Raw genomic sequence first — 23,884 nt, 5'->3', positions numbered from 1 at the left:
AGATGCTAAACACAAGCTGCAAAAACTGGAAGGAACCAATTCTTGGTCTCTCAAAAAAACTACTGGAAGCAGCCTAGAGAGTGTACAATAACAGAGAAGTCATTGAAAGGGGGGAGGGGAAGGAAAAGGAGGAAAGAAAATTGTTTGCTGTAGCTATCACACAGGAAATCAGGAAAAGGGGGAACAGCCCAGGAAGGAAAGGTCAGAAGCATTACATGGAAATATTTGTAAACAGACTCCATGGGTTTGCTTAGAGAGTGATCAGTGCACAATTGGGGGGGGGGGGCACTGAAAGAAAGAATGACCTCAGAGTCAAAATAAATACCAAAGATTGAGTGGAATGTCAGGAAAGGCGATGAAAATGATTACTTTAGACTGAGGAGGACTGGGGGAAGATTCAAAACTCTCCCCAACAGAGCCCCTGGTTGCAGTTAGGTTGAGGAATAAGGTAAAATTCCTTGTAGATGCAGGAACTACCTATTCTGTTACAAATTCTTGTAAATTAAGCAAATTAAGTTGCAATTAAGCAAAAAGCTATCTTCAGTTACTGGCACCACAGGGCAGCAAGAAAACAAGCCTTTCTTTCAGCCTTTAAAATTGAAAAATGGATGTTAATCTATCAATTTCTTTACATGCCCAAGTGCCCCATGCTATTATTAGGTATAGATATACTGAGTAAATTACACGTACAAATTACATTTAAAGAAGGAAAAATTCAGATACATATTCCTGGTGAAAAGGCTATGGAGGCCCAAGTTTTTATGTTACCAAAACCAGCCACCAAGCCAGATATACCAGAGGAAGCAGAGATCACAGTCACCCCACTGGTATGGGCTGCCAGATTACCAGGATGATCAAAAAATGCAAAACCAATAACTATTAATCTGAAACCAAATGTCAAACAAGTAAGACAGAAACAATATCTTATAAAATTAGAAGCAAAGACAGGACTAGAGTCTCTTAATATAAAGTTTTACTGAATATAAATTACTTGTGGATCTTCAACCTAGATTTAATACAAGATGTACACCAGTTGCAGCAACAATAACCCTTCTGATCCAGAAAGCAAGAAAGCTAACTTTGGGATAAAAACAAAACCAAAGAAAAAACATGCCCACATAAAAAAAAAAAAAAAAGAAAAAAACAACACAAAAACCCACCCCACAACAAAACACAACCAGGAATATTCTACACTTACATTCTTGCAAGATCTTAACACATTTGCAGTGTTTTTCAAAACGCACATCCACTTTACAGACCATACCTAGCTTAAAGCTTCCATGAAAATATTTTTAATATATTCCTGAAGCAGCTTCATGGAAAGTCCAACATTTTGGTCTAATATTAATGTAGTCCAGAATTAACATTATGGACATATTTCAAATTAGAATGACTGTTGTGTTTAAATAGCATATGATTTTTTAAGCTTATTTTCACCTTCTTATCCACAATTTTATGAAACATAGGTAGACAATAATGTAGAACTCCTGAAAAATACCAAAGGAAAAAACTTCTAAAGGAACCTACTAGAATACACATAAGTAATTAAACACCATTTCTAGATCCAGGCTTCTCAGTCACCCCTATTTCACATCCGGGGGTGGGGTTAAGATTTGAAACTATGCATACACAGAGTTATGGAGTATAAAACACCGAGACAAAAATATGCAAACTAGCAGAAAGCACCCAAGCATTATACAAGTACAGCATTAAAGTATTAAGTATCCTGCAGTTTCCTCATAGGATATTCTGAAGCAAAATTAATTACTTTTCAACAAGAGACTGACTTCCACGTTATTCCGTATCACTACAACTCACTGAGAAATTCAGCATTTGTAGAAAAGAAACAGAAGTTAGTAGTAGAAGACTACACCATTCAATAACTACTCGGGGAGAAGGGTGGTAATGCAAGCCACAAGCATCCTTTTTTTAAACTACCAGTGCTACTTCAATTCCGACTTCTCACAGAACTTAAAAACCAAAGCTATACACAGCATCAAATAAGGTAATTTAGCAAGCAATACGCCTACTCCATTCTGACTAAAGACAGATTCCCCCTCCCCCACAACAGTGGGGGTTTAATCACTGCAAAACCATTAACAGAGGTGGAAAAAAAATCTAAAAACAACCCGGACAACTCTCACCTAAACCCCACCACCTCTCCACAAACATTCCTGATCACCCTGCTGAACTACACACCTAAAACGAACCCACAGCAATGCGAAGTCTCCATGCAAATCCAAGGACAAGTCTGATGGCAGAATACAGAGGCACAATGCTCAGACACCCGGAAAAAAAAGAAAAAAAAAGAAGCGTTACCGCTACTCCAGAAGCCAGGAAGCTTAATAGCTGGAATAGGAAAGGGAGGGGTGAAAACAGGAAGGGCAGGGGGAGGGGAGGTTTGTGGGGTATTTTTAAAGGACCTTTCACCTTAGTAGGCAAAAGCTATCCTTAAACACGAAAAAGGAAGGGGGTTTAAGGGGGAGGGAAACAAAACAAAACAACAAAAACACAAATACACACACACCAAAAAAAAACAAACAAAAACCACCACTATCTTTGAAAATACCATTGAACCCACCGAAACAATAAAGTTCATTTTCTGCATCACAAAAAGTTCAAGCACAGCCTGCCCTCACCTGACCCGGTGTCGTGTCCGTCGTCCGCCCCCATCCACACGCCGAGGGCGGCGGACTGACCTGTCAACAAATGGCAGCAACAGAAGAGGAGCAACAGCCGGTAAGAGAATGGGGAGGAGCAGGAATCTCTTATCTTCCGGGAGTTGATTCCTGTCCCCTTTTCCTTCCAGTTCCCCTATTATTTTTTACCTATCCCCGCCAAAAAAAAAAAAAAAAAAAAGAGAGAGAAGTTAAAAAACCACTTTCTTACTCTCTTTCTCTTCCCCTTCCCCCCTCCCCCTCCCCGTCTCAATATTCTGACTCAGTTTAAAACAAAGAGACGGAAACAGTCGAGTGAGGTTCGAATGAAGCCGAGTGAGCATGTTATGCATGTAGCGCACGCGCACTGTGTGTATACATACGCTCAGGTCTATACCCTTGCCTCTGTCAAGATATAGGTTTCCCATTATCCATTCCTCCTATCCCACTCTGTTATGCATATGCAAAAAGGGGAGCAGTTTTTTTCCGGTTCCCCCCCAAACTCGGGGTTCAGACAAGGAGGCACAAAATCATAAAATAAAATATAAACCTTTGTAAATAAGTAGAATAAGTTCTAAGTCATGTTAAGTTTGATGGCTTTGTAACAGTAGCAATGGAAAATAACTGAGGTGCATGTTTCACAGAAAAAAAATAGAGTGCAGCTAGAGAACATACTGAGAATACTTGCATAAGATAAACCATTATAGTTGGCGTAGTTTTAGGTCCTTATGACCTTAGTACAAAAATAAGTGTAAGAAAAACAGGATAGAAAAACAAGACGTGGGGATGGGGAGTATCTGGGACTACCAGGTGCCCCGGATGGGCTGCAACTAAACTAATTGATAAGCAGGACAGGATGATTGATATGTCTGCAGTGTTACCAAACCAATTAAGCTGGTATAAACACTATCTACTGCAAGTGCTTCAAAGGCTGCCAGAAGCGATGAAGATTATTGGAAGAGATCACCACCAGATTTTTGTACCCATACACACAGCATGCTAGAGATTGGAAGGGACCTCAAAAGATCATTTAGTCCAATCCCCCTGCCAGAGCAGGAACACCTAGATAATGTTACACAGGAATGTGTCCAGGCAGGTTTTGAATGTCTCCAGGGAAGGAGACTCCACATCCTCCCTGGGCAGCCTGTTCCAGTGTTCTGTCACCCTCACTGAGAAGAAGTTTCTTCTCAAGTTTAAGTGGAACCTCTTGTGTTCCACTTTGTACCCATTACCCCTTGTCCTATCATTGTTTGCCACTGAGTAGAGCCTGGCTCCATCCTTGTGACACTCCCCCTTTATATATTTATAGACACTAATAAGGTCACCCCTCAGTCTCCTCTTCTCTAAAATATAGAGACCCAGTTCCCTCAGTCTTTCCTCATAAGGCAGATGCTCCACTCCCTTAATCATCTTAGTTGCCCTGCACTGGACTCTCTCCAGCAGGCCCCCGTCCTTCCCAAACTGAGGGGCCCAGAACTGGACACAATATTCCAGATGCGGTCTCACCAGGGCAGAGTAGAGCGGAAGGAGGACCTCTCTCGACCTACTAAGCACCCCCCTTCTAATATACCCCAGGATGCCATTGGCCTTCTTGGCCACAAGGGCACAGTGTTGGCTCATGGTCATCCTGTCATCCACTAGGACCCCCAGGTCCCTCTCCCCTACACTGCTCTCTAACAGGTCGTTCCCCAACCTATACTGGAACCTGGGGTTGTTCCTGTCCAGATGCAGGACTCTACACTTTCCCTTGTTATATTTCATCAAGTTATTCCCTGCCCAACTCTCCAGCCTGTCCAGGTCTTGCTGGATGGCAGCACAGCCTTCTGGCATGTCAGCCACTCCTCCCAGCTTAGTGTCATCAGCAAACTTGCTGATAGTACACTCAATTCCCTCATCTAAATCGTTGATGAATATATTAAATAATACTGGTCCCAGTACTGACCCTTGAAGCACTCCACTAGTTACAGGCCTCCAACAAGACTCCACCCCATAGACTACAACTCTCTGGCTTCTCTCCTTCAGTCAGTTCACAGTCCACCTCACTACCTTGTGAGCAGCGAGGAGAAGCAGACAGGCGAACCCAATATGGGTTATAAGCAACTTCTACTTTATTTGTGACGCAGTTCACACATATATAGGAGTGGTATTCAGCCACTCCTTCTTGGCATAACAGTATTGGTTAGCCCCCACAGCTTCCTCCACATTCTCCTCCCAGGTCCGGTCTCAGGCCACCTGTGGGGGCCACCCCCTGCCTTGCTTGCACAGTCCTCCAGAACTCTATGGTCCTGCTCTTAGAGTCATTCTGCAACAATTCCCCCCTTTTTCTTTGTGCAAGCAAGGCATTATGGGTTATTCAGTTCACCTGTTTTATCACACAACTATAAACAAGTCTAATAGCTACGATGATTAACCTAACAATGATACATAAGTGCAATACTTTAAACAGCAGTGTTTGACTCAACCTGTAATGCCCCATGAAGACAACCATCTATTTGTTCTTAGGATATTGCTCATTTACTATTGCTGGGTAAGCTGAGCCAGGGTTCTCAGCTGTGCATGCATCGAATTAGCATAATCAGAGAGACTCATACAACACATTCCATCAAACTCTTCACATCCATGTCCCTGTTCCAACAACAACAGGTTCTGCAGTGTTGCATGTCTTACAGAGTCAACATTAAAACAAATCAGGAATTGCCTTCGATGTAGAATTGTCTGCTTAGCAACTCAGCAACCCAGTCTGCTTAGTTGAGCCAAGGCCCCTGCTGAAGCACTTACAGTGATTTGGCATATTATGATTGGATACATGTCCTGAAGACCCTTAGTGACTAACATATAATTGGTTAAACACAGGTGTGAGAACTCAACCTTGAAAGCTTGCCAACAGTCCACAGTTCCCATTAACTTGGTGAATTCCAGCCTCTTATCTTGCTTGCTTAAGCTTCTTCAGGCCTCTTATGGCCTTGCTGTATCTTTCAGGACTATTCAAAGTTTATGTACCAATTATGCATTCTCCCGTGAGAACACTGTCTCCACATCTTCCCCCTTTTGTTTTATCCAGTAACAAGTCGCTACTACAGCAAGGCACACACACATTTACATTAGCAGAGTAACTATTACAGGGTGCAACAGCATGTTGAAGATGCTGATGGCAGTGAAGGACTAGCCAAAGAAATTTCTTACCAGTGGAATTCTCCCCCACTCTTAATTTGTTCCATCACCTGCTTTATAACACTACCATTGTATTAAAATTTTTCTAGCTTTTGCCTTAGCTTTTTCTAGCAGCTACTGCAAATTTCCATACTCTAACATCTCTCTTGTACAAGTGACAAATCTATACAATACAAAGTGCAGTTTCTTATTAGCAACTAGCTAGTAAATACAGGTGGTTTTATACACAAAATCACAACCTCTAATAATAGCTATTTTACAAGCACACATATTCAGGATGTTACTTTTCAGTTGCCCCCAGGTGATGTTTTGCAGTTATTTGTTCTTTCTCTTCCTCCATCTCATTCTGCTTGGGATAATCACGGTCAGCTCCTGTAGCTGAGGCATCAGGTTTATCCATTCATCTGTCCAGCTCATGGCAGGGCTTGACAAACTTTGCAGGCAGTCACCATGGACCTGTAGGCAGGAGGACACAAATATACCCCCTCCCCCAGGTTATCAGTTCTTCAGAAGTAGACACATTAAAGTTAAATGTAACATCATTACTCTCTCTCTCTCCCCCCCCCCCTTTTTTTTTTTTTTAAGTCCCTGCAAAAGCCATCATTACTCCCACTACAGTCCCACGCACAGAACAAGGACCCTGGGGAGACTAACAGCAAACCAGCTCCGAGAAGCATCATTGCAGTGCGAGGTGGCAGGCTCAACCTTAGCGGGCATCCCCGCAGAGGCTCTGCCTCCCCCACATCGTATGAGGCTTGGGCTTTTATACTGACCAAAATGCACACTCATTCCGACACAGGTGGCCAGCCTGTCCCAGCAGTATCTACAAAGGTCTCCAAGGGTTGATAGAAACCTGGACATACTTATATTTACCAACTTCTAGTACATGAGTATCACAGAGAAACTGTATGGGCTCCCCCTGTCAACTGCAAGAAAAAATCATAACATATACAGCTTGAGTATAAGAGGATTTTAACGCATACGTGGTCACTGTTTGTCAGGCCTCCTTAACTATTTTGAGATCAAGAGCTTCCCACTCTTTAGCCCCCTGCTGTGTAGTAAACACAGGATATGCAGAGATGCCCATTGCAGAAAATTCCCCAGTAATGTTCACCTCTTTGGTTACCCATTGTTACAACTGAGCGTCTCCAGGGCCAGTAAGTCTCAGCAGACCGACCCGGGAGACAAAGAGTCAGGGTCTAGAAGCAGAGGATATAAATCTGGCTCGGATTCAGGGGATTCAGGGGCTGATCCTGGGCCGAACTCGGGGTCTCCGTTGCTCGCAGCTGTGTCTTTCTTATCAGATGTCTCTCGTTCGGTATGTGGCCATCTGCAGACCTGGCTCCTCCGTGACTGAGTTAAAAATTTTTCACTCTAGGGCGTAGTGGGTTGGAGAGGCTCGCGGTTCCTTTAAATCTCCCGCCTAGCGCATGATCTCTATTTTCTACTGCGTGCTTCACAGTGGCGCCGCAATCGATCCGGCGCCGAGGCACCGCCCTCTTTCTTTCGGATTCCTCGACTTTTATCATATGTATCCTTTCTAATATACTTTCTCTGTCCTTTTCAAAGTCCCTACTTTCGGAACTGGGGTGGTGGGGGAGCAGGGGGTTACACCTCCTCCGCGGCACCTTCTGATGGAGGGGGAGAAAAGGAAGGGGGGGGTGGGAAACCCTGTGCTCCCGCGAGCTGGCGGGGGCAACGAGTTGTAATCTTCCCCCGGTTTCAACCGACCGGGGACGTCTGTTCCTAGTTTCTCCGTTGCTACCGCGGCAGTTTTCTTTTCTGCCTTGTATCTTTTTATACAGTTCATTACTTCCCTCCGTGGTTTACCAAGTTTCTTTGCCTTTTTATAATCATTAAGCACTGAGTCAAATAGTTCATCACCAAACTTTCACCACTCACTCTCCTCAAATATTGTATTAGGATCTGAAAAAAAAATCTCTTAGCCTTCCCTACAGCCACCAGACCCGCTAGCTGCTTTAGAGTCTCAGGCTCAATTCCCCGCTTTTATAAAAAGCACTGTAAAAAGTTCAGGGCTCAGTTCCCCCCTTTTATAAGAAGCACTATAATAAGTCCAGGGCTACCTCTCGGTCCATTTTCATGGCCAGCCTTTTCCGGATCGTCTTCTTCTGGGTCGTCCTGTAACCTCGGTCTCCGGATCGGCCTCCCGACGCAGCAGTCTGGTTCGCCCCAGCGGCGGATTCCTTTTGGTTAGTCCAAGCACCCGGGTCCGTCACGCCACCGCAGCAGCATTGCCCGCGCTTCCCGGCTGCTGCCGCCGGCGGCGCTCACTCGCCATTCCGGGTCCCCGTCGACCGGGGCCCTGTATCCCGGGTCCCCGCTAGTCGGGGCCCTGTATCTGGGTCCCCGTCGACCAGGGCCCTGTATCCGGGTCCCCACTAGTCGGAGCCCTGTATCCCGGGTCCCCGCTAGTCGGGGCCCCGTCGACCGGGGCCCTGTATCCCGGGTCCCCGCTAGTCAGGGCCCTGTATCCGGGTCCCCGTCGACCGGGGCCCTGTATCCCGGGTCCCCGCTAATTGGGGCCCTGTATCCCGGGTCCCCGCTAGTCGGGGCCCTGTAATCCGGGTCCCCAGCGCCCAGGGCCCTGTAGTCCGTGTCCCTGTTTGGGCGCCATTTGTAAGCGGCGAGGAGAAGCAGAGAGGCCAACCCAATATGGGTGATAAGCAACTTCTACTTGATTTGTGACGCAGTTCACACATATATAGGAGTGGTATTCAGCCACTCCTTCTTGGCATAACAGTATTGGTTAGCCCCCACAGCTTCCTCCACATTCTCCTCCCAGGTCCGGTCTCAGGCCACCTGTGGGGGCCACCCCCTGCCTTGCTTGCACAGTCCTCCAGAACTCTATGGTTCTGCTCTTAGAGTCATTCTGAAACACTACCTGATCATCCAGACCACACTTCCTCAATTTAGCTGTGAGGATGCTGTGGGAGACTGTGTCAAATGCTTTGCTGAAGTCAAGGTAGACCACATCCACCGCTCTGCCATCATCCATCCACCGTGTTATTTCCTCATAAAAGGCTAAGAGATTGGTCAAACATGATTTCCCCTTGGTGAAGCCATGTTGACTGCCCCTCATAACCCTCTTATCCTTGATATGCCTTAAGATGGCACCAAGGATAAGGTGTTCCATCACTTTCCCAGGGATGGAGGTGAGGCTGACCGGTCTATAGTTACCCGGGTCCTCCTTCTTGCCCTTTTTGAAGACTGGAGTAACATTTGCTTTCCTCCAGTCCTCAGGCACCTCTCCTGTTTCCCAAGACTTAGTAAAGATGATGGAGAGTGGTCTAGCAATGACTTCCGCCAGTTCCCTCATCACCCGCGGGTGCATCCCATCTGGACCCATGGATTTATGGATGTCCAGATTGCTCAACTGGTCTCTAACCCATTCCTCATCGACTAAGGCAAACCGCTCCGTTGACCTGACTTCATCTAAGGTCTCAGGGGTACAGGGCTCTTCAGGACTGCCTGCAGCAGAGTAGACAGAGACAAAGAAGGCATTCAGTAACTCTGCCATCTCTGTATCTTCTGTCACCAGGGCACCCATCCCGTTCATCAGTGGGCCTACATTGCCTCTGGTGTTAGTTTTGTCTGCCATGTATTTGAAAAAGCTCTTTTTGCTGTCCTTGACCCTTCTTGCCAGGTTTAATTCTAAGGAGGCCCTAGTCATCCTAGTTGCCTTCCTACATCCTCTAGCAGCAGCCTTATATTCCTCCCAAGTGGCCAGCCCCTCCTTCCATGACCTGTAAACTCTCCTCTTCCACTTGAGCATACCCAGCAATTCCCTATTTAGCCACGCAGGTCTCCTGGCCCTCTTCCTTGACTTCCTACGTGTCGGGATGCTCCAATCTTGAGCACGGAAAAAGCAATCCTTGAATGCCAACCAGCTATCCTGGGCCCCTTTACCGTCAAACAGCCTTGCCCATGGGATTTCCCCTAGCAATTGCTTGAAAAGGCCAAAGTTTGCCCTGCTAAAGTCCAGGGTTGCAATTCTACTTGCTATTCTAATGGTCCTACCACACAAGATCCTGAATTCCACCATCTCGTGGTCGCTGCAACCAAGGCAGCCCTCAACCCTTACTGCTTCGACCAGACCCTCCTTGTTAGTGAGGATGAGATCCAGCAGCGCTCCTCTCCTGGTTGGCTCATCCACCATTTGCAGGAGGAAGTTATCATCCATACACTGGAGGAACCTCCTGGACTGCGGCTGGGTTGCCGAGTGGTCCTTCCAGCAAACATCAGGGAAGTTAAAATCCCCCACAATGACCACAGCCTGTGACTGTGAGGCTGCTCTCAGCTGCCTGTAGAAGGCCTCGTCAACTTCCTCACCCTGATCTGGTGGTCTGTAACAGACACCCACAACAGTATCCCCACTGCCAGCCTGCCCCTTAATTCTCACCCACAGACTCTCAACTCGCTCGTCATCTGTCCCTGGACAGAACTCGGTGCATTGTAGTTGCTCTCGCACATAAAGAGCGACCCCACCACCCCTCCTGGCTGGCCTGTCTTTCCTGAAAAGGACATAGCCCTCCATGACTATATTCCAGTCATGCGAGCTGTCCCACCATGTCTCTGTAATTGCCACCAGATCATAATCTCCTAACTTAACACAGGTTTCTAACTCCTCCTGCTTATTTCCCATGCTGAGCGCATTGGTGTACAGACATTTCAGGGAGCGAGCTGAGCACACTGATTTCACCCTAGGATTATAGGAGGCCTCCCAGTCTTCATTAATTCTGGAGTGCTGCCCCACTGGGGCAAGCCCAGCTACAACCCCATCCCCCTTCGAATCTAGTTTAAAGCTCTCCAAATGAGATCTGCTAATTCGTGCCCCAGCATCCTTTTGCCTCTGTGAGATAAACCTTTCCCACTTGTCATTGTCCAGACTGGTGCCCTATAAAATCAGACATTATCAAAGAATCCAAAGCCCTGCCTGTAGCACCAGTCTCGAAGCCAATCATTTACGGACTGAATTTTCCCATTCCTTCCCACATCATCAGTGGAAGATGGAAGGAGTGAGGAGAAGATCACTTGAGCCCCAGACTCTTTCACCATCCTCCCCAAGGCCCTGTAGTCTTTCTTCATCCCCCTCAGACTGAGGGAAGCAGCTTCCCCCTCACCTGTCTGGAAGATCAGCAGCGGGTAGTAGTCTGTCGGGTGCACCAGGTTGGGGAGCGCCCTGGTGATATCCTTGATCCAGGCTCCAGGCAGACTACACACTTCCCTATGATGAGGGTCAACTCTGCATATCAGGCCCTCTGTTCCTCTCAGAAGGGAATCGCCTACTACAATGACCCTTCTTTCTTTCTTATCAGAGGCAGCCTTGAGGTGCAAAGTTGATCGCCTTTTCCTATGTGGCCTTGTAGGCTGGCCTTGCACCACATCCTCACCTACCTCTCCTTCAAGATCCAGGGCCTCAAATCTATTACGGGGGGACACCTGGGGAAGCAGGGCAGGAAGGGGGGAGGGTTCCCCACGACGCCAAACTGGAACTCGCTTCCAACCCTTGTCGTCTTTTTGGTCCTCTACCTCTGCGCAACAGCTACAGGGCAGGGGGTGTCTCGGGCCATCCCCCTCTGTGTGAGGGGGCAGGGGGTCCTTCCCCTTTTGGGGGGTATCTCCCTGGAATCGCTCCAACTGGCACACCAGGGAGTTACTCCACCAATCTATCTCCCTTTCACATTCCCTGATGGTCCTCAGCGTCTCAACCTCCTCCTTAAGTTTTGCCACCAGGCTAAGCAGATCTTCTACCTGCTCACACCTCACACAGGTGGAATGCTGTCCTCCCTCCCCCGGCAGCAGCAGGCTCTGGCACCCCCTGCATCCAGAGACCTGAACAGCCACAGTTTGGGACGGGGTCTCTGTCTGAGTTGCTGTAGTCTTCTTACTGCAAGCTCTCTTTCTGGAGGCAACCATATTAGTCCGCAATCGGACACCAGCAACAGGGTCAGCAACACGACCTGCTTGCTCCTCCCTGCGCCTGGTGGGCAGGGACACGTAGCTCCCCTCTCAGAGGCTCTTTCAAGGCAAGCGGCAGGGGGGTGGTCACCGTCACCGTGGGAACGCCCCCCGCCACATCATCCGCTCTCTCGCAAGGGCTGCTGGGGTTTCGGGGATCGGGAGATGTCGGGAATCGCGATGCCTCTGCGCTATCTCCTCTGATTTTCCTAATCTCCGTTGACCCTCTCGGTCGCTGAAGCGTGCCGGCTGCGGCTCTAGCTAGGCTAGCTCCGATCAGCTGACTGAATGCTGTACGCATGCGGGGAAACTTTCTGGAAAATGATGTAATTCATACGCAGCCTCACGAATATATATGTATGTACATAATGAATATATATATGCTCAGTGATTATATAAGGACGGCTTGTGTAGCAATACGAAGATACACGCTAGGTGGAGCTATCCCTCGTGTCTCCCGGCGCCGCAATAAAGAATACCTGCTTGTCAACTTCGTTGGCGAGTTCCTGGAGTTTTCTCCGAATTTATTTGGCACCCCAGATGGGACCCACCCTGCTCGGCTGCCAGGACCCGCCTAGGACGGGGCTTCCTAGGGCCCTCGTGAATTTTTCCCAGAGGGACCCCTTGACTCATTCGGATTGCTGCGGGACCAGACAAGGACCATCTTCGTAAAAGGTATTCTTTTCTTTTATATAGTATGCATGATGCAGGGGGCATCTTACATAAAGACTAAATTGGGTTGGTAAGCGTACCCAAGGTTTGGAAGCCTTCCGTAAGTCGAGATAGGAAATCTTGTAGGTAAAGGCATATACCCGTTTGCTAGCGTCCGTTTGGTATACACCCACAAGAAGCAGGGGGCATCTTGTGGTTTGGGTCCTACAAGATGCAGGAGGTGTCTTGTAGAAATGGTTTTGGATCTTATTAATATTCGACTTATTTTGTGGTTTGTTACAGTGATGATTTTGGTCTTGTGATTTTGCTATTGGTGACAGGCTGTTATAACTGTTGGTATAAGGAAAGCAAGTGACTGGAAAACATAAGGTTAAGATACTTTTAACTTAACTTAGGTCTAAGATAGAGAACAATGTTTTTGTTGTAAGTCTGTGGTGTGATAAATTTAATAGTCTTACACAGGTAGACTCCACAACTCGTTAAGGTTGTAAAGTAGGTATGCTTTATTCAGCGCTGAGGCACATGGGGGATCACTCCTCCAAAGGCATGCGCACCTCAGAGTTGTTCTCCTTCATATTGATCCTCTAAACTATTACATATTCATGAGGTTACGCAACACGCCTATACATATTCATAACCTACCCCCGCTTCATATTATAATGAGGTAAAAGGTCCTTGGTGGTCATGGGCAAGGGTCTCAAGATGAAGTAAACGAGTCTTCCCTGAACTTTTCATCTCTAGTCGTTGCACATGTTCCCTGGTGATTTAGTCACTGTCCAAACCGCAAAGCTGATTTCAGCCGGTTTAGGGGGCCAGAGAACAGGAGTTACTGTTCCTTCCTCTTATCAATAGCCTTGGTCCTCCCACCCTGTTCCGACAAGCACGATAAGTGTTGAGCATGCATTTGTTGAGTAAGCACAAGTAAGCAGTAACATTGTTAAGCAAGCAGCTTAACCCTAACCCCCCTGTACATCAGTCAACCCTTCGCATCATTACTAACAAGAGTGAATTATTTCTTTCCATCCTTCTAATGAGTGACCATCCTTCTAATTACTCCTTGTCTGCCCTATCCTGTTATGAAGGTCCCACTGTTCTAAATCTTTGCCAGCTATCAGAAACTTGCAGATACGGTTGGTTTTAGCTAATTTGTGATTACTGGGGCATCCAACTGTGCCAAAGGTGAAAAGTGCACTCTGTGGAAGACTGCTTACTTCATCTTGAAGACCTCTGCCCACATGAGGAAGACTGCTTACTTCATCTTGAAGACCCCTGCCCACGACCATTGGAGGGCAGTGCGCAAGTGCCAAAAGGGAGGAGACTTATGATAATGAGTACCTAAACTAATTGTAATATCCCCGCCAAACTCTCGGGAACCTAATGAATATGCATGTTTGTGTGTAATAAATATCTGCTTGCTTAACCCCTCGGTGAGCAAGTTAGGAGGAGCAATCCCCCTTGCACCCGGCACTGTAATAAACATACCTGCTTTATAACTCTCTTTGAGTTGTAGAGTCTGATTTCGTGCTTCACTGTGTTATTAACTGTTGTTTGTTTGATTGAATTTTAGTCTCTGTCTGAAGTGAGTCTGTGGGATCCCTAGTTTGTGTGTGTGAATGCGAGACTGATAATGGAAAATCAGCAGAGTGGAGAGATCTTGAAAAAGAGTCCTTTAGGGTGCTTTTTGGCACATTGGAAAGAACTGGGAGGGTCTCCTGGAGGTTCAGTAAATAAGAAAACATTGGTGAAATATTGTAACCGATGGTGGCCTTTGTGTACTCTGGAGGATCAGGAAAAATGGCCTAAAAATGGAACTCTGAACTATAATACATTATTACAATTAATGTTGGATTTGAGGTCGCAAGGAAGACGGGTTGAAGTAATGTATGCAGATATGTTTTTCACTTTGCAAAACCACCCAGAATGGCGGAAAGAATGTGGAATTAATATAGCACCTTCGGATCCTTTAATTTTAGCTTTAGAAAAAGAAAGGAAGCAGACTGGGAATAGATGTTGTTCTGGTTGTGATACTGGGGAAATGTGTTTGAAACTTAGGAAAAGAACTGAGGATAACATGGTTGGGGACAGAATGGAGGATTATGTTTCTCCAAAGGTACCAGATAAGACATCACCTCTGATTCAGGAGGAATCCTCTGATTCAGATGAAGAGCAAAAACAAAGTGTAAAGAAAATTCCCTCCACTCCTGTTGCTGCCCATGTCCATAGTAAAACTAAGACTGTCGTGCAAGCCCCTCTTAGGGAAGCAATGGGGCTGGAGGGATGTACCAGGATAAAATTGAATTTCTCTTTAGGAGATTTGGATAATTGGAAGCAGATTGCAAAAAAGTATTGAAATGACCCTATCAGGGTAGCTAAGAAATTTAAGATGCAAGTAAAAAGTCAGGATCCTGATTGGAAGGAGTCATCGACAGAGTTTCTGGACAAGCTCAGAGAAACTATGCGAAAATGCACCAAAATGGATCCTTCCTCAGAGGAAGGTAAATTACAGCTTGCAAATTCCTTTGTGGGGTAGTCATTGGAGGATATCAGACGAAAGCTTCAAAAATTATCCATGACTGAAATAAGAGATATAGAAAAGTTGCTGGAAGTGGCTTGGAAAGTATACAGGAATAGAGAACAAGTAAAAGAAAGGAAATTAGGAAAGGTTTTGACAACAGCCACAGTCACAGCATTAGAGCAAGTGAATGAGGCTTATGGTGGAATGAGAAGTAGAGGTCTTGGCTGTGGAATGGTCATGAGAGGTAGAGGGGAAGGTTATATAAGGACTTCCCTTGTTCCAGATCAATGTGCAATCTGTAAAGGGTTTGGACACTGGAAACAGGAATGTCCACAAGGAAGACAACAAACTCAACTGACTACTGAACTAGAATTAGATTGACAAGGACCTGGGGAATCTACCCTAGCGGATCCACTGGTTAAAATTAAGCTAGGGACCACAGAAAAAGAAGTGGAATTTCTCATAGATAAATTAAAAGGAAAAGAGTCTGTAATGGTTGTGGGAGCTACTGGCCATCAGGAAAAAACATTCTTTCTAAAACCTTTAAAATATAAGATAGGAAAACAAATTGGGGTACATAAATTTCTATATATGCCAAATTCACCCAAATCATTATTAGGAAGATATTTATTAGAATATTTAGAGGCAACCATAACTTTCAAAGGAGGTAAAATGGAGCTAAAAGAGGATCAATTAATTGAAAATTTGAATGTGTCATTAATTCAACAGGAAATCAGTAAGTCCAATTCGCCTGAAGTACAGGAAATCCTCAATCAGGTATATCCAGGAGTTTGGGCATCTGAAATCCCAGGTAAGGTGAAGAATGCTTTGCTTATTAAAACTGAAATAAAAAGGGGGGCCTGCCCAGTCCAAATAAAACAGTACCCTTTAAGGATAGAAGATAGAAGGGGAATTAAAGAAATAATTGAAAGGTTTCTAAAATATGGTTTATTAGTGGAATGCGAATCAGAGTATAACACCCCCGTTTTACCAGTAAAGAAAGCAGATGGGAAAAGCTATAGGCTAGTTCAAGATATATGTGCAAAAAATAAAATAGTAGAGGACATCCACCCTGTAGTGGCTAATCCATATACTTTATTGACCAAACTAAAATTAAATCAGAAATGGTTTGCCATCCTGGATTTAAAGAACAATTTCTTTTGCTTACCACTGGCCAAAGAAAGCCAGAATTTATTTTCTTTCAAATGGGAAAATGCTGACATGGGAAGGAAAACCCAATTAACTTGGACAGTATTACCTCAAGGGTTTAAAAACAGTCCAATGATTTTTGGAAATCAGTTAGCACAGGAACTAGAGTCATGGAAGCCACCCACTTAGACGGGGACTCTGTGGATGACTTATTAATTGCTACAGAAACAAAGGAAGAAGGTGTCCAGTGGAATTATTAAATTTTCTGGGACTGAATGGTTATCGGGTATGCTAACAAAAGGATAATCCAAACCCGAGTTTCCTACATAGGATATGAAATAACAGGAAGACAGGGAGAACTTGGAAACACTAGAAAAGAAGCCATTTGTCAAAGTCCACGACTATCGACTGTCAAGGAGCTCTGGATGTTCCTGGGAAATTTAAAACTAGAGCTAATAAGAGCTCCAGCTCTGGGGCTTCCAGATGTGACTAAACCCTTTTGCCTATATTCCTATGAAAAACACGGAATAGCTTTGGGGGTCCTTGCACAGAAATTAGGACCCTATAAATGGGCAGTTGTGTATTTTTCACAACAGCTGGATGAAGTGAGCAAAGGATTCCTAAGAGCTGTGGCAGCAGTTGTCATGAGTATTGAAGAGGCTCACAAATTTACCTTGGGACAAAAGATTACTGGGCTAGTGTCCCATGTGGTGGCAGCAGTCCTCGAACAGAAAGGAGCCCACTGGTTATCTCCTTCACTTTTTCAAAATACCAGGCCACCCTTGTGGACCACGATGACATAGAAATTGTGGTCACTAATGTTGTGAATCCAGCATCCTTTTTGCAGGAAGAGTCAACAGAACCACTAACACACAGCTGCTTGGCCACCATAGAGGCTGTATAATCAAGCCGACTAGACTTGAAAGAAAAACCTCTGGAACATGCTGATTCTTGGTTTACTGATGGTAGTAGCTTCATGAAAAATGGTAAACGAAAGGCAGGATATGCCATTACCACCACTTCACAGGTAATAGAAGCTAAACCTTTACCTGCGAACACCTCTGCCCAAAAGGCAGAAATAATAGCATTAACGAGAGCCCTGGAATTGGCTAAAGATAAAAGGATAAATATTTGGACTGATTCTAAATATGTATTTGGTGTGGTATATGCACATAATGCCATCTGGAAAGAACTTTTGAACACACAAGGGAAACAGATTAAACATGCTACAGAAATTCTACAATTACTGAAAGCTGTTCAGCTACCTGAAGAAGTAGCTATTATGTACTGTAAAGGACATCAACAAGGTGACTCTGTTCAGGAAATTGGAAATAATTTGGTTGTTTTTGAAGCCAAAGAAGCAGCTGAACAATCTCAACTCATGTCCTTAATCCCTAACGGCAAACTAACAATTGAAAAATCTAAACCTAGGTATTCAAAAGAGGATAGAAAATTAATTGAAGATCTAAAAGGACAGGAAAATAAAGAGGATGGGGTTCAGATACCTAATGGGTAAATTGTAATCCCCTATGACCAACTCTGGAAGCTAGTTCAGGAGTAACATAATAAAACTCATTGGGGTAGAAACTCTTTGTATAAATACTTAAACAAACAAATTGTAGGAAGAAATCTATATACTATAGTTCAATTAGTGGCAAAACAATGTCAGTTATGTCTTAAGAATAATCCTAAAACTGAAAATAGAAATTATATTGGGACAATTGAGAGAGGAAGTTATCCGGGACAGCAGTGGCAATTAGATTTTTCTGAATTACCAAGAAAAGGGGGTTATTGATATTTGTTGGTGTTAATGGATACTTTTTCAGGCTGGTCAGAAGCATTCCCCTGTAGGATAAATAATGCAAGATAAGTGATTAAAACATTATTAAACGAGATAATACTTCATTTTGGGTACCAGAGGCAATTTCTTCTGACCAAGGCTCTCACTTTAGTGCAAAATAATTACTAGAAATTAGCAAAAAATTAGAAATTGATTGGCAACTACATGTTCCATACAGGCCTCAGGCCAGTGGGCAAGTAGAAAAGATGAACCCTCTGATTAAACAACAGATTAGTAAAATATGTCAGGAAAGGAATTTATATTGGTACGAGGCGTTACCACTGGCTCTATTAAGAATTCGAATTAAACCTCGGTCGATAGAAGAAGTCAGTCCATTTTAAATTTTATCTGGAAGACCATATCAGTCCCAGTTTAAAGAAGAAAGTCTTCAGGAAGTGGGGGAAGGCTATCTCCGACAGTTTCTGATCAATCTGGGAAAACAATTGGAGGAGATAAATAAGAGAATAGTAGGGACAAGAGCAAGAGGTTTGGATTATCTGATTCACCCTTTCAGATCTGGAGACTGCGTTTATGTTAAGAATTTTTCAGGAGATCCTCTACAGGAGAAGTGGAGCGGACCGTACCAGACATTACTGACCACCTTTACAGCAGTGAAGATAAAGGAACAACCTGCTTGGATACATGATTCAAGAATAAAGAAAGCACCAGAGCCAGAGAAGCCATAGCAGATCGTGTCTTCAGGACCCTTATGTATGAAATTGCATCGGTCATAATTTGGACTCATATGATAACTGGCGCACAAGCTTGGGACCAGAATTTACACCTGAAATTAGTGCAGAATGTTACTAAGGTTTAATCGTAGTGACTTGGGTGTGTGCACAGTTGCCTAAATCAGGAGAAAATCCAAACCTTCCATTAACTGCAGTTCCAATTCCTAACACTATCTTATGGACTACTTTGTGTGTGAACACTAGCAATTTACGTCCAAGGGAAAGTTTAAAATTTGGGATAGTTAATCCTAATCCAGGTAATAAATATTATACCTGTGCACAAAGATGTATTACACCAGGAACCAGGGTAGGAGATTATGTTTGTTTAAATGCCACAGATGTAGGTCACCATTCAAATTGCAATTGTACTGGTAATATAGGTGGTATTGTAGTTCAGTGGTGGCCCGTTCCTAAAGGGAAAGGGTGGTATTGGTTATATGGAGAAAATGCTTATAAGACTCTACCACCCAACTGGAAGGGGGCATGCACCTTAAGTGCTATAATACCCAATTTTACTATTATCAACAGGTATCCTTCCAGGGCCTGGATTATAAATTTTGCGGATTAAGCGATTGTTTAACCCTATTATTGAACGGCACACCGCATTTAAAAGTTTTGTAAGGGGGCTAATTTCATCTTTGGGAGTAAGTGAATTAGAGAAAGCAATTGTAAATATCTCAGCAACCATAGAGGAAATGGAAAGTAAAAACATTGATATAATCCAGGCAGAACAACAAGAGATAACTAGCCTATCTAAGGTGGTATTACAAAACCGAATGGCTCTAGACATGTTATTGGCATCACAAGAAGGGGTTTGTTCCATAATCAATGAAAGTTGTTGTTCCTATATAGACCAAAGTGGCAGAATTGAAACAGATCTGGAGGAAATTTGGAAACAAACTAAGATATTTCATGAAATGGCCATGGATGACACCTTCTGGGGTTTTGAAGAAATATGGAAAAAGTTAACTTCTTGGTTACCTAATCTCTCCTGGTTGAGGCAACTGGTTGCAGGAATATTGATGTTAATTGTTTTAATATTGATTACTTGTTGTATGATACAATGTTCCCTCTGGTGTTGTAAACAGTCTGATAAATTATGAAGATTGGAAGAGAAATGAAATCAAGCATCAAGTAGGAATGGGAAATTATTTCAAAAACACTTTAGATGGCAGTGGTAGTATATAAAGTGTTGCAAAAGAATTTGCAAAAGGACGGAAAAGGGGGGAATTTGAGACTAGGTGGAGCACAAAATTACAAAATGGAATATAGAAACCTTTAGAATCAGTTTTAAGTAATGTTAAGTTTGATGGCTTTGTAACAGTAGCAATGGAAAATTACTGAGGTGCATGATACACAGAAAAAAAAAAGTAGAGTACAGCTAGAGAACATACTGAGAATTCTTGTACAAGATAAATCATTATAGTTGACACAGTTTTAAGAAAAACAGTCTAGAAGAACAGGACACAGGGATAAGGAGTATCTGGGAATAGCAGGTGTCCAGGATGGGCTACAGTTAAAGTAACTGGTGAGTAGGAGGATAGGAGGATTATTATGTCTCTGGTGCTAACGAACCAGTTAACTGATATGAGCATCTACTGCGCATGCTTCAAAGGCTGCCAGACACACGTTAGGAGGAACTATCCCCCATGTCTCCCGGTGCCGCAGTAAAGAATACCTGCTTGTCAGCTTAAAAACTTTGTTGGCAAGTTTGTTCCTGGAGTTTTCTCTGAATCAGACCATTGGCTGACTGCCCAACACCCATCCAGATGCTCTGTCACCCCTCCTTCTCAACAGAATGGGGGAAAGAAAATAAGATGGAAAAGCTCATGGGTCAAGATAAAGACAGGAAGATCACTTACCAGTTACTGCCGTGGACAAACCAGACTCAACTTGGGAAAAATTAATTCAAATTTTTTGCCAATCAAAAATAGGATGGTGAGAAACAAAGGCAAGAGCTAAAACACCTTCCCTCCACACCCCCTTTTTTCACAGTCTCTGCTTCACTTAATTTCCAGTTCTGGCTCTTCTACCTCCACTGTGCCACCACATCCAGCAGCACAGGGGGGAAGAGAAATGGGGAGTTGCGGTCAGTTCATAACACTGTATGTCTGCTGCTCCATCCTCCTCACGCTTTTCCCCTGTCCCAGTGCAGGTCCATCCCATGGGCTGTAGTCTTTCAAGAAAATTTCCAGTGTGGGTCCTCTTCACAGGTCACAGTTCCTGTCAGGAGAGGCTGCTCCAGCATGGGATCTCCATGGGCTGCAGTTTCTTCAGAGAATATCCAAGTGCTCTGGTATAGGGTCCTCCATGGGCTGCAGTGTGGATATCTGCTTCAGCATGGTCCTCTCCATAGGATGCAGCTGTGAGAAATGGTCTCTAGATAAAAACTTGAGCTCAGGGTAGATACAACAGTGAAGCGGGTATTTATTACCATTTTTGCTAAACCAGATGTCCTAGCAAGTAGGCACACACAGCAAAATCAGAACTATGATTTATTTTTCCTACCCCCATCTGCAAGTTCCCTCCCTTGTTTCCCCATTGGTTGGGTACTCCAAGGTTTACAGCCTATCCGACACGCATAATCTACATGCTAACTGTCCCACCCCTGTTTACATCTCTCCTTATTCAATTTTGTGCATCCCTTCCTCTTATTTATTTACCTATCTCCTTTTATGGTTCGACTTCATGATTCTTTGGCAGGCTTGTGGTACCTCAACTTACTCTTTTAACTAGCCTGCACCTGCTTAGTTTCATAGGTTATACAAAGATAGTATTCTTTTTAACCACAGAGTGTATCTGTTGTCCAGAGACAATATTGTTTTTAATTAGTGTCTTTCATCTAAAAGATGATATTGTCTTTAACCACAGAGTGTGCCTTTTTGAGTTATATCTCAAACCCTTTGTTTTGTTTCCTTAATAACTTAGCTCCAGCCCCAGTATTGAAAAATCTTAATATTGCAAAGCCTTAATATTGATCTTAAAGCTCTAATATTGTAAAGCCCTAATATTACAAAACCCCATCCCCAATTATGTGAAAACAACATTGTTTCTCTCGCACAGGGAAATATCTGCTCCAGTGCCTGAAGCACCTCCTCCCCCTCCTTCTTCTCTGACCTTAGTTTCTGCAGGATTGTCTCTCTCACATTTATTTTTTTTTTCCCTCACTCCTCGCTGCCTATGCATTGTTTTTTACCATTTCTTAAATTTGTTTTCACAGAGGCACCACCAGCTTCTCTGACTGGCTTTCCGTTGGCCTGTGGCAGGTGAGACAAGGAGGCACAAAATTAAATACAAACCTTTGTAAATAAGTAGAATAAGTTCTGAGTAGAGTAAGTACTGAGGGTGCACTCAATCACCTCATCCAGATTGTTGATAAAGATATTGAACAGAAGTGACCCCAGTACTGAGCCCTGGGGAACACCACTTGTGAACGGCTGCCAGCTGGATTTAACTCCGTTCACCACCACTGTTTGGGCTTGTCCAGACAGCCAGCTTTTCACCCAGTGAAGAGTATGACTGTCCAAGCCATGAGCAGACAGTTTCTCTAGGAGAATGCTGTGGGAAATGGTGTCAAAGCCTTTACTAAAGTCTAGGTAGACAACATCCATAGCCTTTTCCTCATCCACTAAGTGGGTCACTTTGTCATAGAAGGAGATCAGGTTAGTGAAGCAGGACTTGCCTTTCATAAACCCACGCTGACTGGGCCTGATTGCCTGGTTGTCCTGTATGTGCTGCATGATGGCTCTCAATATGATCTGTTCCATAACCTTCCCCAGCACTGAGGTCAAACTGACAGTCCTGTAGTTCCCTAGATCCTCCTTCTGGCCCTTTTTATAGATGGGTGTAACATTTTCTATCCTCCAATCAACTGGAACATCCTCAGTTAGCCAGGACTGCTGATAAATGGTTGAAAGTGGCTTGGTGACCACTTGCACCAGCTCCCTTAGTACCCTTGGGAGAATCCCATCTGGCCCAATAGACTTGTGTGGATCTAAGTGGTGTAGCAGGTCGCTAACCATTTCCCCTGGGAATATAGGGGCTTCATTCTCCTCCCCAACCCCGTCTTCCAGCTCAGGGGACTGGGTACCCCAAGCCTACCACTTACCTGTCTTTGATTCCAGTTCGTAGTGAAGTTCTAGCACTACTTAGCAACAACTAAAAAATCAGTGTTATCAACATTATTCTCAGAGTAAAGCTAAAACACAGCACTGTACCAGCTACAAGGGAAAATATTAACACTATCTCAGCCAAAACCAGGATGGTATCCACCCCTTATTCCATAACATTTACGTTATGCTCAGTTCCCACACTTTCCAATATACCATCATCTTTGCTGTCTCTTGATATATACATATGCATGCATATATCCCTTAGACTGTGAACTGTCCCTATAAAGTTTCATTGAGTTCATTCAGTCCATGATTTTGGGCTCCATCTGCTGTAACAGTCTTTCAGGGAAGGAGAGATGGTGATAGCTGTTAGATTGTTGCATGATGATTTCATCACCCCTGTGCTCATCCAATTTAATCCAAGGTCATTTTTTGTTAATACAGCAATCGAAAGGGAGTGAGGTTCAGGCCCACAAGTCCGGAGTGGCAGAGACAGGCACCATGAAGTGCCCAGTGTGGTGATGGGCATCAAGACAACATAAAACTATTCTTACCCAAAATCAAATCCCCTTGAGGTACACACTGGATTTCCCCATCTTCCTGCATTACCCAAAAAGCGCACCCATGTCCTTGAGCAAAAGCAATCCCATGAGTGGGTTTGCCTTACCTGAAGCAGGAATAACCTAGACTGTCTTCCCCAGTAAATTTTTTATGTGCATCACAGGAACTTTATCCCCCTCTACAGTACATAAAAGTTCTGATTGGGCTGGCTCAGCCCTGTTGGCAGATTCCCCAGTGTTAACCAACCAGGTGGCTTCTGCTAAATGTGTATCCCAATGTTTGAAAGTCCCACCACCCATTGCTCTTAGCGTAGTTTTTAACAGCCCATTGTACCATTTAATTTTCCCAGAGTCCTGTGCGTGATAGGCATGTGCTATACCCACATGATGCCATGCTCTTTGGCCCAAGTGTCTATATTCCAAAATGTTTGGCTTCTGGACAGTCCATGATGACTTCCAAGTTTCCTGGACACCTGGGATTTCCTATTCAAGCTTGTT

General features: G+C 44.3%; 1 protein-coding gene and 1 long non-coding RNA gene across 4 annotated transcripts in view; both read right to left on the bottom strand.

Annotated features, from left to right (window-relative positions):
• LOC133262197 (polycomb group RING finger protein 3-like) overlaps positions 1-3,606 on the bottom strand; it is a 107,456-nt gene extending 103,850 nt beyond the window's left edge. The window contains exons 1-2 of one of the 3 annotated variants that reach the window (XM_061441155.1): positions 3,041-3,606; positions 2,700-2,828 (exon numbers count right to left, since the gene is read on the bottom strand). The gene's annotated coding sequence lies outside the window, so the exon portion shown is untranslated. The remainder of the gene's footprint in view (positions 1-2,699; positions 2,829-3,040) is intronic. The other 2 variants (XM_061441153.1, XM_061441154.1) reach the window with 2 other exon arrangements.
• LOC133262200 (uncharacterized) overlaps positions 1-16,345 on the bottom strand; it is a 205,365-nt gene extending 189,020 nt beyond the window's left edge. Inside the window, exon 1 of the long non-coding RNA XR_009741243.1 lies at positions 16,253-16,345. This is a non-coding gene — a long non-coding RNA (uncharacterized LOC133262200). The remainder of the gene's footprint in view (positions 1-16,252) is intronic.
• Between the last annotated feature and the right edge of the window lie 7,539 nt (positions 16,346-23,884).

This window comes from Pezoporus flaviventris, unplaced genomic scaffold, assembly GCF_033815535.1.
Source record: "Pezoporus flaviventris isolate CSIRO_AGI_PZ_B2104156 unplaced genomic scaffold, CSIRO_AGI_Pfla_v1 ptg000193l, whole genome shotgun sequence".
Taxonomy (NCBI): domain Eukaryota; kingdom Metazoa; phylum Chordata; class Aves; order Psittaciformes; family Psittacidae; genus Pezoporus; species Pezoporus flaviventris.
Note: the sequence above shows the minus strand (reverse complement) of the source record. Positions and strands in the feature narration are given on the sequence as shown.